This window comes from Protopterus annectens, chromosome 8.part0, assembly GCF_019279795.1.
Source record: "Protopterus annectens isolate FY-2018-M chromosome 8.part0, PAN1.0, whole genome shotgun sequence".
NCBI lineage: Eukaryota > Metazoa > Chordata > Ceratodontiformes > Protopteridae > Protopterus > Protopterus annectens.
In genome coordinates this window covers 1343909367-1343926897 of record NC_056741.1, presented here as the reverse complement: position 1 = coordinate 1343926897, position 17531 = coordinate 1343909367, and the positions used below count along the sequence as shown (strand labels likewise).

Below are 17531 nucleotides of genomic sequence, written 5' to 3'. Positions count from 1 at the left end.
ATTCCTTTATGTACTACAAGGATCCTACCCCTGCTAAACTTACATTCTGTTCCTAGTAGATTCTGGTGCATTTCTCACTGCTCATTTTTGTAAACCAGTAGGTTTTTGTTGTTATGCTGGCCAATATGGTAGCATACTAGGTAGCGTGGAGCTGCGGTGATTCAGCAAGATTGTTATACTGCACTCAGGCGTTATCTTCATAATAGCATAGTGCTAATTTAATATTCTTAACCTTTTCATTTTTTTTCTATCTGTGGGTAAATACAGTTTTGTCAAAGATGGCCATAATAGTAGCCTACACATTATCTAATAAAATACCATCTATGCAACTAAAAATAGTTACAAAGTCCTCCTGATACTGACTTTGGTTGACAACACAATTTCATCTGATTTCCAACAGCAAATGCAAGCTGTAGCACTCCCTGGGATAATTCATATTTACTTTTTTTTTTTTTTTAAGATTCAGAATTAATAATGTGTAACAGAGAATACTGGAAGGTACAGAGGTAATCCAGAGGGCTTGAGTGAAGTCTGGTATCCCACCTGTGACACAGAGGGTGCCAGGACTAACAAGTAACCGAGTATAAAGGATAAGTCCAGATACAATCACTTTAGTTAACAGATCTAGGAGACTCACTCTCTGATACCCTTCCTGTGGGAGGAATAAAGACACCTTGTTGAAGTTTGCAGTAGTTTATTCACTTAAGTAGGTAGATGTATGAGTGTTCTAAAGTGTAGTAAGTGCATGTTGGCAGAAAAAGTTTGCTAACCTGCTTTTGTGGTGAGATGTGAGAATAAACAACGGTGACAACAAAAGTCAAGATGCTGAAACAAAGGCAAAGGACATCATGACACTTTGCCATGAAGTGACACTGCACAACGTACTGACAGGAAAGACTATTGCAGAACTTTCTTCCAAAAACACAGACTTGAATTTCAGTATTTCAGTTGAATCCCCTATTGTCAGAAATAGTATGGGGCTAATATACAACTTCACAAAACTGATCTATATGCAGCAGAGCTGTAAAACAGTACAAACTGGCAAGAAATGACCATGACAGATGTTAATGTATATCACTGCTTCAGTTATTTTTAGTACTGGGTTCTCAGATGCAGAAGGCCTGAAATCTGGCCCAACTTCCATAACCTGGCCCCACTCTGCCTACAGATGCAGCAGACTTCCACCACTCAGGGATGTTAAAATGTTCCCTATATAAAATTTATGTTGGATGCATGTCCTCATATCTTACAGCTTTCTTGCCCAGGAAGACAGAAGGGTATCTATCCAATGAGACAATGAATAAGGCCCTAGAATTCCTACCCCAAAGGGCCCTCTAATGCTGTTCTGTGTGTGTGTGGGGGGGATAGGTCTCCTGAAGTTTATCCAAAACCAAGGATGCATAAGTTCCAGTAAGAAAAGAAGGGAAAAAGGATGGTTGCATAGAAATCAGATACCACACTCCTGCTGACGAGGCCCAAAGAAAGTTATAGTGGATGGTAGGAGGGACACAATACTGCAACAGCAATCTACTTGAACATCTACTTTAATAGCACGTTCAAACACATTTGTATTATATTCTTCACTTAGATCACTGCCGTGGTAGTCCTTATTACAAGAACACTTCCCAGAGCTCATAAGTAAAAGGAAGTGGTAGGAGTAAAAGGGCTTGGCTGCAACAGCCTTACAAAAAGTACAGTTATGTAAGAACTCACCATGAAAGTAGGTGTTTGAACTCCACACTGCTGCAATAGTCTTTGGCTATTTTTGGTTGTTTCCTGTTAAGGAAGCAAAAAAGGCCTGCTTCAAAAGCTCGGTCTCCCTCTCATATGTTCCATCTGGCTGCTGATTAGCCAGCACCAAACAGATAATAAGCAGCCAGAAGGAAGTGACTTCAGGAATTTCTTGCCCATAAAAATAAATAGGAAGCATCGTCATTCCCGAAAAAACAATCGGATATAAACAAAAAAGCATTTTATATCCCCAAAAAACAACAATTATGTATAGGAAAGAAAAGGGGGTGGCGACTACTGTAGCAGTATGGAATTCAAACCTCTACTGTTATGGTAAGTTCTTACACAGCTCTGTTATGTCCATCATTTCCACTGCTGCGTTGCTTTTGGCTATTTGAGTTGATTACCAAAGCTTATCCAACCCGAGAGGAGTTGGCATAAAGATTTCAGGAGATGGAGAATGGTCCTTGCAAAGTTAGTTCTGGACCTGTAAAAGGAATCCGGTTTGTAATCCTTTGTACATGCATGTACAAAGGACCAAGTAGCTGCCACTAAAATGCTTAAGTTTACCCCTTCCCAGGATGCCATTGCAGAGGATAAGGCTCTGTACAGTGAGCCTTGATACTACCTAGAACCAATTTACTATGGTGGGAATAACAAAAAAAAAAATAGATGAGAACTACCATCTAGAACTAGTCTGTTTTGAGACAGGTTTTCCTATCTTATTCCCACCATAAGAAATAAACAGTTGATCAGCTTTTCTAAAAACTTAGTTCTGTCAAGACACCACAAGAACTCTCTATGTAAATCAAGAATAAATAGCTTTTTTCTCTTCCTGGTTTTGAGGTTCTGGGTAAAATACTAGAAGATTGAGGGCCTGATTCAAAGCAAGCTCCGAGACTATTCTGGGTATAAATGAGGGAATTGTTCTGAAAATAACTCTGTCCTTGTGGAATACCAGTCAGGGTTTACCCACCATGACAGCTTGCAACTCAGATACCCTTCATACATGTCAAAGCAATAAGAAGTTTTCCAAGTAATGAATAGTAAATCTGCCACAACAGTGTTTTCAAATGGAGATATTAGTTTTTCCAACACAAAGTTAAGGTCCAAAGCAATGGCCTTCTCCATTCTAGGTGGCCTTATGTGTACCCCGATGACAAATAGTTTAATCAAGAAAGTACAACTGTGTAAGATCTTACCATAACAGAAGATGTCTTTATCTTCACTGTTTTGGTATTTATTACAATAGAGAGATATGCCAAAGGAAGCCCGATGTCCAGCCACTACCAAAGACTTTAGGTTGCTTTAAGGTACACCATATATCACACTTGTGCTAACTGCATAAAATGCAGGGCGTAAAGGTAATGTCTGGACATACCAGCCTCAGAATTGACAGCCCCAGTAGGGCCAGTCCAAGGAGTAGAGCGGTAAACAATGCATCCAGAAGAAAAAGGACCAAGGGGAGGAGGGAGGGAGTGAATACTGCAACAGTGAAGAGAAGGACATCTACTGTTATGGTAAGATCTTACACAACTGTGGTATGTCCTTCCATTTCACTGTTGCAGAATTCATTACAACAGGGAAAGTGCAAAAGCACAGGAAGAAGGGAGGGGGAAGGACCAGCAGAGCTCTCTAGAAACCCATGAAGGATGGCTCTAGCAAAACAAGTTCTAGCTCTGGGAAATTTCATCCAACTTGTAGTGCTTGGTAAATGTATGCACAGAAGTCCAGGTAGCTGCCTCAAGAATGGAGTCAATATCCAAACCCTTGAAAAAGGCACCAGAAGAAGCCACAGTTTTAGCAGAATGAGCCTTTACAGAAGAAGGAATGCTCTTACCATGAAAGGAATAACAAAAATAAATGGCTTTAGAAATCTGAGAAGAAATAGTTTGCTTGTACACAGCCAATCCTAAAGACCTAGGATGAAAAGAAACAAAGAGCTGATCAGATTTATAAAAAGATTTAGTCTTATCCAAATAAAATATGAGTCTTCTATGCACATCCAATGTGTGCAGCACCTTCTCACTGGCAGACTGCAGAGAATGGAAAAAAAGTGGGCAAATGAACAGACCAATTAAGAGACAACTCATTCACCACCTTGGGCATAAAAAGGATTAATATGAAGGGACACCCTGTCCTTATGGAACCCTAAAAAAGGAGGGCAAGCCATAAGGGCTTGTAGCTCAGACACCTGTCTGGCAGAAGTAAAGCTAACAAAAGTACAGAATTCCAAGAACAATGCTGTAAGGAAAGGCAATCCATAAGGGTTTGTAGCTCAGACACCTGCCTGGCAGAAGTAAAGGTAACAAAAGTGCAGTCTTCCAAGAACAATGCTGTAAGGAAGCTGAAGCAGCAGGCTCAAAAGGAGCCTGGGTCAACTTTTCTAAAACAAAATTAAGATCCTGGGGAGGAGGGGCAGACTTCTTGTAAGGCCCAATATAAAAGATGCCTTTAAGAAATTGTTTAGCTTCAAATCTAGAAGCTAAAGGAAGTGATAATGGCAGACAAGCAGAGATAGTTAAGTGGGCCTTCACAGAAGAATAAGCCAACCTAGCATTGAAATGTTCACACAGATACGACAGAATCAAAGGAACATCCAAAGAAAGTGGATCCACGTTAGAATAAAAGACACCAAACAGAAAACCTCCTCATTTAGATAAGTAAGATTTCCTGGCCTCCTGCAAGACCCTAAGCACACATCCTCAGAAAAAAGGTGCCTATGTGGAATCAAAATACTATCACCTACAGTGTCAGTTGAAGAATGGACAGGTGGGGATGGATGAGAGATCCCTTGTCTTGTGTGAGTGGGAACACCCTGTGAGGTAACTTGCGATGACTGCCATTGGCTAAACGCAGAAGACGGAACCAATATGGTCTTGACCAAAAGGGAGTCACCAACATGAGTTTGGGAGCATCCTGTTTTATTCTGAACAGGACTTTTGGAATGAAGATAAGGGGAAGAAAGGCATAAAGAAACATCCCCTTCCAAGATAAAGAGAGGACATACACCTTTCAAACCAGAGGACCTAGGACTCTGGCAGAAAAGAGAGGAAGCTGTCTATTCTGAGGGGAGGCAAAAAGATTCATTTGAGGAGTACCACACTGGTGGACAATATCCAGAAATACATTCTTGAGAAGCATTCATGAAATCGAGTTATGGACCTGCTCAGAGAGTCTGCCACAATGTTTTGACCTCAGGGAATGTAAACTGCCTGAAATGTCACTTGATACTGGATAGCAAGTTCCCACACTAGCAGTGCCAACCAGCAAGAAGATAAGACCTTGTCCCTCCAGTTTGTTGACATACCCAATCACTGTGGTATTGTCTGTAAACACCTGGGGAGAAGAGAGGATGAAGGGCCTGAAGAGCCAGCAGAAGAGCTCTCATTTCTTTGATGCTCATGTGGTCTTTTTGTTGATGACGTGACCAGACTACATGTACGTTTTGGGACACCAAGGTTGCTCCCCATTCCACATCTGAAGAATCTGTGAACAGCTCCTGAGGGAAGAAATGGTTGAACAGGGAACCCTGGACTAACAGTCAACTGCGGAAACCATCAATGAAGTTCCAGCTTGAGACATGGAAGAAGAGGAACTAAGAAATCAAGGGGATGAGAATGCTGCAGCTAAAATGACGTTAGAAACCACTGAAGTTTTCTCATGTGGAGCTTGGCAAATGGAAGCACAGGAATGGTGGAGACTTTGAACCTAAGAGCTCTCAAAAATTCCCTGGCTGTTACTGAAACCAAAGTAAGAAGGGACTGAAAGAAAGAAATGAAAGTTAGGACCTTGGGAGGAGGCATGGATGCGAGCAGTGGAACAATCTGGATCCTGCACCCCAAAAAGTAATGATCCTGTTAAGGAGTCAGAAACGATTTTTTGAAATCCATAGTGAACCCTAGGCTCTGCAGAAGGGAGACAACAAAATTAAGATTTTGCAGCAATATCTCTAGAGAGGATACCTGAGACAGGAGGTTTTCCAAGTAGAGAAAACTTAGATCCCCTTTAGCCTGCAAAAAACAATCACAGGACTGACACACTGGGTGAATACCTTTGGGGCAGTAGAAAGACCATAAGGCAAAGCAGAGAACTGAAAATGCCAGGAAGCAACAGAGAAATGTAAAAACTTCCTGAAAAGTGAATGAATGGGGATATGAAAGTAAGCATCCTGGAGGTCCAGATACACTAGCAAAGCCCGAGGAAGCAGCAGAAAGAACAAGGTTTGAAGGGACAACATTCGAAAGGAAGGGACCTTCACAAAGGTGTTTAGGTGACAGAGGTCTACAACAGGTCTCCAAGTGCCCTCTTTCTTGGGAACCAAGAACATTCTGGAGTAGAAAGTCAAAAGATCCTGAAGCACCGCTGGAAAGAAGGCCAACTTCTCCCGAGGGTGATGAGGAATGCCCATAAAAGGGGGAAGAGATTTCCACAGCATGAAATACCCTAGGCAGATAATGGACAGAACCCAGGAATCCTGAGTAATCTTTAACCAGACAGGAAGGGATAGGGAAAGATGAAGTGAAAGAGGAATGTGGCTGAGAATAAAAGGATAGTCAGAAAGCACCTGGTTTGCCAGGAAAAGTAGAGCACTGTGTCACAGTAGTCTGGGTAGCTTTAGCAGGAGGAGCCTGCTTCCCACCTTTTTTACCCTAGGGGAGGGTGAGACTGCCTATGAACAGAGACCAGCTTATAGGGTAATTTCTCTGAAATTTGGGCACAGGAGAAATGAAAACATGTTTAATTCCTGCAAAGCCTTGCCCTTATCATGAAGAGACTTAAACAAATCAGCAGCAGCTTCACCAAACAAGTGTTGTTTGTTTAGAGAAGCATCCATCAACGTATCCTTAATATCATCAGCAAAGGTTGAAGCCGAAGCCAGGAATATCTCCTCATTACAGAACCAAAAGCAGAAGCTCTAGTCTAGAAGAAGCTTCTGCTGCCTCATAACTACACTTAAAAGAATGGCGAGCCAACTGGGAATAAATAATTAACTGACAGGCTAGAGAAGAAGAGCCAAAATACATCTGGACATATAGATCTGATAACTGACAGCCCTAAAAGCCAAGGTAACAGAGGTATAAACCTTCTTACCTAGCCTTTCCACAGTTCTGCCATCTTTACCAGAAGTAAGTAGCTTAGTAGAAGATAGCAACTGAGATAGCTTGTCAGATGCCACAGACACCACTGAGGGGTCAGCAGAAGGATACCTATAGAGAAATTTGCAGTCCTCAAGGCATCCTATAAAACTTATCAGGTTTCTTGGGGGGGGGGTGCAGAAGGCTAAGAATCTAGAGCCTTAGATGCAGTAGAAAAGGCATCCAACAATGCAGCCAAAACAAGAGGAGAAGCAGAAGGTCAAGGAGACACCATTTGCAAAAGCTCGTAGTACTTCTTATGAACCTCAGAAACCTGAGCACAATCCCATTTAAAGAACTCTTATCATTCTAGAGATTTTGTCTCCAAAAGAAATGCCCTCAAAAGGAATGTCAGGGCTTGCAGACTCCTCTTCCTCAGAGAGGGAATCTAAGATGAATAAGCAAGGAATTCTTCATCTGAATTCACCTCCTCAGATGATGGTCTTTTAAGGAGAGTAGAGGATCAAGGAGGGGCAGGAAAAGAAACTCAATGAGGAGGTTTCAAAACCATAAGGGCGTTAAACAATCCCTGAGTAAAACTCTGCCATTTACTCTGAAGGTGCCCCTGAAATCACAGACACTCAGGTTAAAACAGCTCTCTCCAAAGCCAAAAACACAGCATCAATGGAACCGGACGGTGTCCCAGGCTGCGTCCTACATGAACTCAAAGCCTAAACACACTGTTTAAACTCAGCCTCTCCACAGGCTATGTGCCCACAGAGTGGCACACAGCAATGGTTATTCCACTCCACAAAGGTGGAGCCACAACGGACCCCAGGAACTATCGCCCTACAAGCCTGACTAGCTTGGTCTGCACAGCTATGGAGTGCGTCATCATGGATCTCATTAACAGAGACATTGGAAACATCCAAACACTGGACCATACCCAGTTCGGCTTTATTAAGGGCAGATCAAGCCTCCTAAACCTGGTGGACTTCTTTGAGACAGTTACCAAGGCTATAGACGAGGGAAAGGTGTTCCACACAGCCTATCTAGATGTTGCAAAGGCCTTTGACACCATTCCCCACTCAGGTATTATAGACAAGCTCACCAGACTGAACATAAACCCCTACGTCAGGAGATGGGTTGCCAACTGGCTCACGGACAGAACCCACATGGTAAGAGTTGCGGGAGCTAGGTCTGACTCTAGGCCGGTTACAAGAGGCGTTCCCCAGGGCTCAGTCCTAGGACCCCTCCTGTTTGGCATATACTTCTCAGAGGTACAGGCAAGCACAGGAGGACTATGGCTGACCAAGTTTGCAGACAACTGCAAACTAGGGGCTATAACTGACTCTCTGGCTGACACAGACATCCTCCAAAAGGGTCTCACTGAGACAGATACCTGGTGTAAAAAGCATGGCTTCAAGCTAAATGCCAAAAAGTGCATACTCATCCCCTTTGGAAAAAACAAATTACCCATAAACTACCACATAGGTGGTAGCCCCCTAAATACAGAAGATGTAATAAGGGATCTGCATCCAGATCGAAAGAGGTCATTGGGCCTCTCTATGCATTACTCATCACACCCATCATAGAGTACAATGCCCCATTTGGAATGCAGCTTACAAGACACCTGCAACAACTGGAAAGACCACAGAAGTACCTCACCAAGAGGATCACTGGCCTCAAGCAGATGCCCTATGCAGCTCGAATGAAGAAACTCCAGCTGTACTCGGTTGCATACCACCTACTCAGAGGTGATCTCTGCCTGACATACAAGGCCATGTCCAACCCAGAATTGATGGACATGCTCCACCTAAAGAAAACCATATCCCCTTGAGCCACATGCTCCAGGGATCTAAACCTCACCACAACAATAAATAGGACGTGCTGGAGGGATAGATTCCTGTCCCAGAGACTTCCCATGCTCTGGATCAAGATTCCAATCTACATTAGGCAGAGCTCCTCGCTAACCATCGTCAAGAGAAACCTTGACAAGTGAATGGGAAACAAAAAATTTACCCCCAGGGATCACTTCAATGGCTTTGCTGGACAGAGGCACAGGGAACTAATCTGAGGCAGCGGCAAAAGCCAACACATTCTGGCTAGGCTTATAAATGCCTTCGGGCAGATAGCCTAGTACCTACCTATAAACCTATGAACCTATAAGGTCCTTAGCAGTTGGAGAAATGTGCTTTGTTTTTTTGTTTCTTTTTCAAAGGGATGTCCGTATTGTAAAATTTAGATGAATCAGACCCTGGATGGCATTCAATAATTGCAGTCAGATCTCCCTCTCTAACCAGAATCTGAGGAACAACCCTAGACCCTTCGGAAATAATCAGCCAGGGTTCCCTCAGAACACCTGAAGCGGACATCTACAAGGCCTCTAGGGATATGCGAGAGGTTGAAATTATTGCGGCACAGGACCAGTGGAGCCAGGCAATCCTTCGGGCTTTCACTGCCCTCAGGAGCGATGTCTGGTGGAGAGAATCGGACCTAGATCTCTTGGTCTTTTTCTTCACAGACGGCTGACACTCGGAGCAGGAAGTTCCTTCCATGGTGTCTTTCTCTAAAAGCTTAAGACATTGGTTCTCCATGTGCAAGGCAAGAGAGGAAAGCCAACTATGGAGAGTCTTTGGAATGAAAGCCTGACAAACAGAACAGGATGTACAGTCATGAGAAGTGCCAAGACAAAATAAGCATTACTTGTCATGATCTTTATGGGGAATCTTTCTCCCACACTGGCATTTACCCTTTCTAGATGACATGATATATGTGGGAGGGTGGCCTAATGGTTAAGGTGTTTGCCTTACAAACACAGGGTGCAGGGTTTGAGTCTCACAAGGGATAATTGGTTAGGCTTAAAATGACTCGCAAGGGCAGTTAGCTTAGTACTAATCTATGAACCTATGAACTCCACAAGCAATGCACAAAAAGAAAAAAAGATAAGTGCAAAAACTCCCAATGCGGTACTTATCTGAAACGGCTTGGTGAACCAGCAAATGAAGCAGGTGTTCAGACCAGTGATCAAAAGATGGCATTTGGAATGGCAGCAAAGAAGTTCTGAGGATAGTATGTCTTGGATGTCACCTTTATGCCCTACACTTTACGCAGGGGGCATACATGTGAGGTACAGCGTACCTTAAAGCAACCTAAAGGCCTTGGTATACTGACTGGACATCAGACTTCCCTTAGCAGGGGATCTCCCTATTGTAATGAATATTGCAACACTGAAATGGAAGGACAGCAAAGAGATTAGGGCTTGAGTTGTGGGAGGATATGCTGAAATGGCCATAAGATGAACCTTGGTACATGAAAAAGATACGCTAGAGGATAGTAACTCATACAACTATTTGAGAACCAGTGGTACATAATCCATATTAGGGCCCTGGTTTTTGGCTAGGCACTAACTAGAAAATATTTTCCACTTGCCAATATAATTTCCTTGTAGCAGGTTTTCTAGCCTCCCTAAGTACCTGCTGCACATTCTCATGAAAGAGATGCCTAAAAGGTATCAGAATTGAGCCATCTAGGCAGTCAGTTGTAGTAATTTGAGACTGGGTTGCAACAAAAACCCCTGGTCTTATGTGAGTAGATCCAATCCGTGAGGAAGCTTGTAGTAATTTCCATGGCCAATTCCATAAGAAGGGAAAAAGTACTGTTGTACGAGTCCTACTTACCTGTAACAGTAGATATTCATAGAACACACTGCCTTACTGACATATGGGTCGTAGTGCTCTACTACCGTATGTCTGGCAGTCTATCAAAGATCAGAATCCCTCCCACTGCCTGTCTGTGGGTGTGATGAACCAATCATTCGGCAGTACAGGGAATACTTTTCAGACGGACAGACAAGATCTTTGCATTCTTCTATATTCCATCAGGAACAGAAGATAGAAAAGTACAGTTTTGTACCTACCATAAATGTAGATGTTCGAGTGTACACCCTGCTGCAGTCATCACACTTGGGTTATCCTGTCGTTAGGCGGTCCCGCAGTCGGCCTGAATTCCAAAGTCTTGGTCCGGCATTGGTTGCTGTCGCTTCTTCCCTGATGTCAGTGCGCCAGGGGTATATATGATGCATCCAACGCCATTTTCTTCAGTTTTTCTTGCCCCAGATGTCAGGTGCCCCCAAAAAGGTGGTCAGTAATTAGTACCAATCTAAAACGTTTAGCACAAACAAAACATCCCTCCAGCTATAAGCAAATACATCACAAAGGTAGTATCAGTGCACTGTAAGGTTTTAGTTAGTTAGGTCAGAGGGGATGGAGGGAGGGTAACCGGGACTGCAGCAGGGTATACACTCGAACATCTACATTTATGGTAGGTACAAAACTGTACTATGTTCATCATGTTACCCTGCTGCAGTCATCACACTTGGGTAGAATCCCAAAGCTAAAGACGGGAGGTGGAGTCAAACAGGGTTAGAGGAGGCTAGAAGGCCCTGCAGAACTGCAGTGGCGAAGCTAGCTCTAGTCTTAGAGTAAAGTGGTAAGTAGTAGTGTTTGGTGAAGGTGTGTACTGAACTCCAAGTTGCAGCTTCCAAAATATCCTTGGTTGGCACCCCCCTGAGGAAGGCTGTAGATGTAGTTGCTGCCCGGGTAGAGTGGGGCCTTATGGTAGCAGGAACTGGTTTTCCATGATGGGTGTAGCAAAAACAAATGCAATGTCCTATCCATTTGGAAATGGTCTGTTTTGATATGGCCTTCCCTTGTGAAGCTGCAGCATAGGATACAAAGAGCTGGTCAGATTTTCTGAAAACCTTAGTTTTATCCAAGTAGTAACGTAGTTGCCTGTGAATGTCCAAGGAGTGCGGGAGTCTTTCTCCTTTGTTCTGTGGATTTGGAAAGAAGGTGGGTAAGTGGATGGTTCAATTTAGAGCCACACTGGATACCACCTTAGGCATAAAGGAGGGATTAGTTCGTAGAGAAACTCTGTCTTGATGGAAAATGAGGAAAGGCTCTACTGCCATTAGTGCCTGAAGCTCTGAGACTCTTCTGGCTTAAGTTATTGCTAGCAGCAGGGCAGTCTTCCATGATATAAACTTTAAGTCAGCAGAGAAAGCTGGTTCAAAAGGAGGTAGCGTAAGTTTTTCCAGAACAAAGTTGAGGTCCCAGGTTGGTGTAGGTGCTCTCCTGGGGGGCCTAATGTTTTTGGCCCCTCTAAGAAACTGCCTTAGAAGCGGATGTGAAAATAAGGGAGGATCCGTGTTGTAGTGGGCTGAAATAGCTGAGGCGTGGATTTTAATCGATGAAAAAGAAAGTCCTTTGCACAACATCTCAGTTAAATACTGTAGAATCTGAGGTTTGAGGAAGAGGAGATGGCTGGTTGCTTAGGTGATTTGCCATGAAGCCAAATTTAAGGTTTTGAGCTGGCTGTGTAGAATCTGATTGTCTTGCTGTGTGAGCAAATGAGCAATTTGTGGTGAAATCCAAGGTGGGCCCCTGGGCCATATTCCTTAGTAGTGGGTACCAGTGCTGGCGTGGCCTGTCTGGGGCTATGAGTATCATTCTGGGTCTCTCCTTCCTGACTTTCAGCAGCACCTTTGTGAGAAGGGGCAATGGAGGGAAGGCATATACTGTCAGGTTTTTCCAAATGAATGAGAGTGCGTCCACTTTCCAAGCTTGATGGTGAAGCGTCCTTGTACAAAATTTTGTTATCTGATAGTTTTGGGGGCTGGCAAACAGGTCTATGTTTGGGTGGTTCCATTTTTGAGTTATCATTGCAAATACTTCTGGATCCAGTTTCCACTCGTGGGGATCCATGATGTTTCTGCTGAGGTCATCTGCCAATGTGTTCTTTTTTCCTGGCAGGAATTGAGCTTGTAGCTGAACTTGGTAAGCCAGTGCTGTGTTCCATAAGGTCATTGCTTGCCTGCATAGAGGGTAGGAGTGTGTACCCTCTTGTTTGTTTATGTACCACATTACTGTGGTGTTGTCCGTCCTTATTGTAAGCTCTCCTGGATGCAAGAGGTCCTTGAAGGCTGTCAGGGCATTCTGTACAGCTAGCATTTCTTTTTGATTGATGTGCAGATTCCTTTGATCTGCAGTCCATATGCCTTAAACGCACTGTCCTGCCATGTGTGCCCCCCAGGCATAGTCCGATGCATCTGTTGTCATAGTTTGCCTGGTTGGGGGCAAGGTGAAAGGCTGACCCTTGTTGAGGTGGCATGCCTGTGACCACCATAGAAACTCTTGTTGAAGGCAAGGAATGAGAGATATCATTGTGTCCAAGCTATGGCTGTGTTGAGACCATACGCTTTTTAGGTACCACTGTAATTTCCTCATATGCAGCTTTGCAAATGGTATCAGTAGTATGCAAGGTGCCATGAAGTCCAAGGCCTGCAGAATTTTTCTTGCAGGGAGTTGGGTCTTTGTTGCCATTGTTTTGAAATATTGAGTCAGTTGTAGTTGTTTGTCTGGCATCAGATAAGCCATCTGGGCCATTGTATTCAAGCTGGCACCCAGGAATGTCATATTTTGTGAGGGTACTAGTTTTGATTTCTTTTTATTTACTGTGTACCCTAGGCAACTTAGAAGGTGTTTTACAAAAGCCAGATGTTGTAAGAGGATGTCCTTGCTTTCTGCTTGGATGAGGCAGTCGTCCAGGTATGGGTATATTTGAATTCCTCTTTGTCTGCAGTATGCAATTACTGGTGCCAGGCATTTTGTGAAAACCCTGGGTGCAGTGGATAAGCCAAAGGGCAGTGCACAGAAGTGGTAATGGGTTGAACCTGCAATGAAACGGAGGTATCTTCTGCAATTTTGTCTGATAGGGACATGCAGGTATGCCTCCTTGAGGTCCAACGTTACTAGCCATGCTTTCTTGCCCAACATGGGAAGAAGCTGCTGTAGTGTTAGCATCTTGAATTTGGGTACTTGTAAGAAGGTGTTTAGAATGGAAAGGTCCAGAATTGGTCTCCAAGCATTGTCCTTTCTGGGGACTAGAAAGAGTCTTGAGTAAAATCCTTGGCCTTGCTCCCATGTAGGTACCAGTTGAATGGCTCTCATGTCCATAAGAGCTGTAATTTGTTTTTGTGCCTCTGCCCATTGATTTTGTGGCAGGTTTGGCATTCCTGTTATCGTTGGCAAGGTGTGGAAATGGAATCTGTATCCTTGTGAAATAATGTCTAGGACCCATTTGTCCTTTGTGACGATGTGCCAGTTGTCTGAAAAAAGTGCTAATTTTCCTCCCAAGGGAGCTGCCAAGAGAGTTTTGCTTGGCCATATGAGGTTTAAGTCATTGTGTTTGCCTTCTAGTAGTTTGGGGCCAGTCTTCTCCTCCCTTCTGTGTTGCAGTGCCCCATTCTCGAGGGTTGTAGTGGATTTGTGGTTGTCCTCTGCCTTTTGGGCATCTGTATTTACCCCTCTGAGGTCTGTCAGTAGCTGGAAAGGACCAATTTTTTGTTGGCCAATTTCTGCTGAAGCAAGGGGGCTGAACCTGTAAGAAATATTTGACCATCTGCATAGATTTTGCCTTATCCTCCATTTTCTTTAAGACTTCTTCTGCTTTAACTCCAAATAGGACATCCTGCTGTAAGGGAACATCTAGTAACTTTGCTTTAACATGATCAGGCAGAGTTTGTTCCTTTAACCAAGCATGCCTACGTATAACAGACCCAGTAACAGCTGCTCTACAGGAAGCTTCTAAGGAATCAAATCCACATTGTAAAGTATGTTTGCCCACCTGTTCAGCTGCATGCAACAGATCCTGCATTTCCTTCAGTTCAGACTGTTGAGGGTGTGTGCTCATCTTTTGTTTTATTTGAGACATTAGAAATTGCTGGTATTTTAGCATGTGAAATTGACAATTTAGTGCTCTCATAGCTAGAGTGGCTGAGGTGTAAACCTTCTTCCCCCACCTGTCTAGTGCTCTGGATTCCCTTTCAGTGGGCACAGGATTTTTTGCCATAGAAGCCTTAGCCCCTCTGGGACCCTGGGAGATAGTCTCTGGGTCAGCAACAGGGCTTTGATAAAGGAATTTGTGGGAGTCAGGCACTCTATAATATCTGTCTGGTTTGGCTGGAACAGGAGGCAAAGAATCTGGATTTAAATATCATCCACAATGTCTAAAACTGGGGGGATAGCAAGTGGTCTGTGCTGGGGGAGTAAAAGAAACTCTCTGATCCTTTTCTTTGAGTCAGAGTAGTCCTGACCTTCCCAGTGAAAATGTTCCCTCATAGTATGTAAAGTTTCCCCAAAGGAGTAGTCTTCAGGGGGAAAAGCTGAGGGAATAGAATCCTCAGCATCAGAATCTTCATAAGGGAAAAAGGAGTAATCTTGGTCCTCAGAGGAGCAAGACACTTGATCAGAGGAGGCATAATCTTCCTATTGCCTAGACCTTTTGGCGGGTGGGGGTTGGGAACCCCTGATTAAAGAGATCAAATCTTCAGCCATTTTAAGCATCTGTTTCTTAGGCATGGGACCTTGAACTGGAGACTGAAGTGCAGTATTTTTTGGTTTATGAGGAGTCTTAAGCTTAGGATATGTTTTTATGGTGAGCGTCGTCGGTCTGAAGACACCTTCAGAAACCAAAGGTGTTCATGCAGCACCGGCTTCTCTTTCTGCAATGTCATCGGTAGGGCCTAAAGAAAATGGCTGCGTCGGCCTAGAACTCTCTACCATAGGATCTGAAGCGGTCTCAGGTTCCAATTCTGCGGTAGCCAGGGGCTGCGTAGGCGCCTCACTGAAAACCAGTGAACCAGAGACCGGCCCAACCGAGGCCTCGGAGTCTGGCTTGGGACTAGGCTGCCTGTCCTTATCTTTGCATTTTTTGTGCACGCCGGTAGTTGGTTGCTCCGATGGCATAGTGTAATTAAGTTTTCTACCGAAGTAGTGTCGTGCGAAATCAAAGCGTCGTTTTATAGTTCGCTTATTGAACCTAGCACAAAAGCGACAACCAGTGACATCGTGGTCTGGGCCTAGGCAAGGTATACAATAAGAATGAAAATCCTTATGAGGTATTTGCTTCCCACAAGAAATACAATTGTTAACTTTTTCTGACATCGGTCTGAGGCAAGAAAAGTTTGCCCAATGGGGTACTTAGCTTTATTGAAGACTTCGGATCTGAAATTCGACTTCAAAAATCTCAGGAGTCGGCCGACTGGCACTTGCGAACTGCTTCTGCTTCGGGCACCGCGCGGCAAGAAAGACGGAAGAAAATGGCGTCGGATGCATCATATATACCCCTGGCGCACTGACGTCAGGGAAGAAGCGACAGCAACCGACACCGGACCAAGACTTTGGAATTCAGGCCGACTGCGGGACCGCCTGACAACAGGATAACCCAAGTGTGATGACTGCAGCAGGGTAACACGATGAACATTGTAAGTTTTGTGACACCTACTGTTCCAAACAAAAACACACACATACACACACAAAACAATAAAGGCCACTGAGGATAATTCAATGGCAACTCCAATACCCAACTATGTACACTCAAAAAAGAGGGATAGTGGGTGGGTACTGCTAGTAAGGCAGTGTGGGATGGTGGGTGGGTACAGCTGATAAGGCAGTGTGTGTTCTACCACCATCTACTGTTGCAGGCAAGTAGGACTTACTTAACTGTACTATGTTCAATACACATACCTTACTGGCATATGAGAAGATTCCCAAAGCTTACTCAACCTGGTAGGATGAAGGATAATGGTCCAGCAACCCCTGGAAAACGGTCCTAGCGAAGGCCGCTCTGGATTTAAAAAAGGCATCCAGCTTGTAGTGCTTTGTAAAGGTATGGAGAGAGGATCATGTTGCAGCATCTAGAATACATCTAGAGTCTACTCTTTTCCAATATGCCACAGAACAGGAAAAGGCCCTGATGGCATACACCTTTAGTTTGTTGAATTTGCCTTGGAATGGTAGGTGTAACAACAAACAATACCAGTGGACAGTCAATAAGCAATGGTTTGCCTGAAGACAGGCTGACCCTTCTTAGTTACTGTACAGGAAGTAAAAAGCCTTTCAGCTTTCCTGAAGGGTATCATTCTGTCAATATAGTACCGGAGCTGCCAGTCTGCATCCAAGGTATGACGCATCTTCTCTCCCTTTTTATTAGGTTCTGGAAAGAACATAAGAGATTAACAGACTGATTGAGAAGGAATTCTGTGACCCCTTTTGGCATTAAATAGGGGTTAGTGCGCAACACAACTCTATCCCTGTCAGTTGGATTAGAGGATTAAGGAGCAGTCAATGAGCAGTTTCCTGTGGTCCAAAGGTGCAAGGTTGGATTCTCTCAGCTTCCGTTGTCTTACTGTGACTCTGCAAGTCACTTAACCAGACACCACTCCCAGACAGAGTGTGAAAAAGGTCTACTGAGATTAGTGCTCTACCCTGAAAAAACAAATACAATTTAAAAAAATAAATAAAAATAAAATAAAAATCCCTAGGGAAAATCAGGTAAGGTTATCCCACTATAAGAGCATGCAGCGCAGATGCTCACACTGCAGATATTAGAGCACCCAGGTTAAGAACTTCAGATCAGCTTGAGCTGCCAGTTCGAAAGGTGGTAAGGTAAATTTTTCCAGAACATAGCTGAGATCCCACGAAGAAGGACTCTGCTTGTGAGGAGGGCCTCATGCAATACTCTCTTCATGAACTGTTTAACCAAATCAGAAGTAGAAGGATGGGTTATCCATTGGCAGACAAGCAGAGACAGCCACTAAATGCACCATAATGGACACATATGATAAGCCATCATGAAGTAGCTCACACAAATATTTCAAGA

The 17531-nt window shown here is 43.8% G+C and overlaps 1 protein-coding gene across 2 annotated transcripts in view; it reads right to left on the bottom strand.

The window, feature by feature from the left end:
- Positions 1–17531, bottom strand: part of UBE4A (ubiquitination factor E4A) — a 1266879-nt gene that overhangs the window by 317359 nt on the left and 931989 nt on the right. The window lies entirely within an intron of this gene.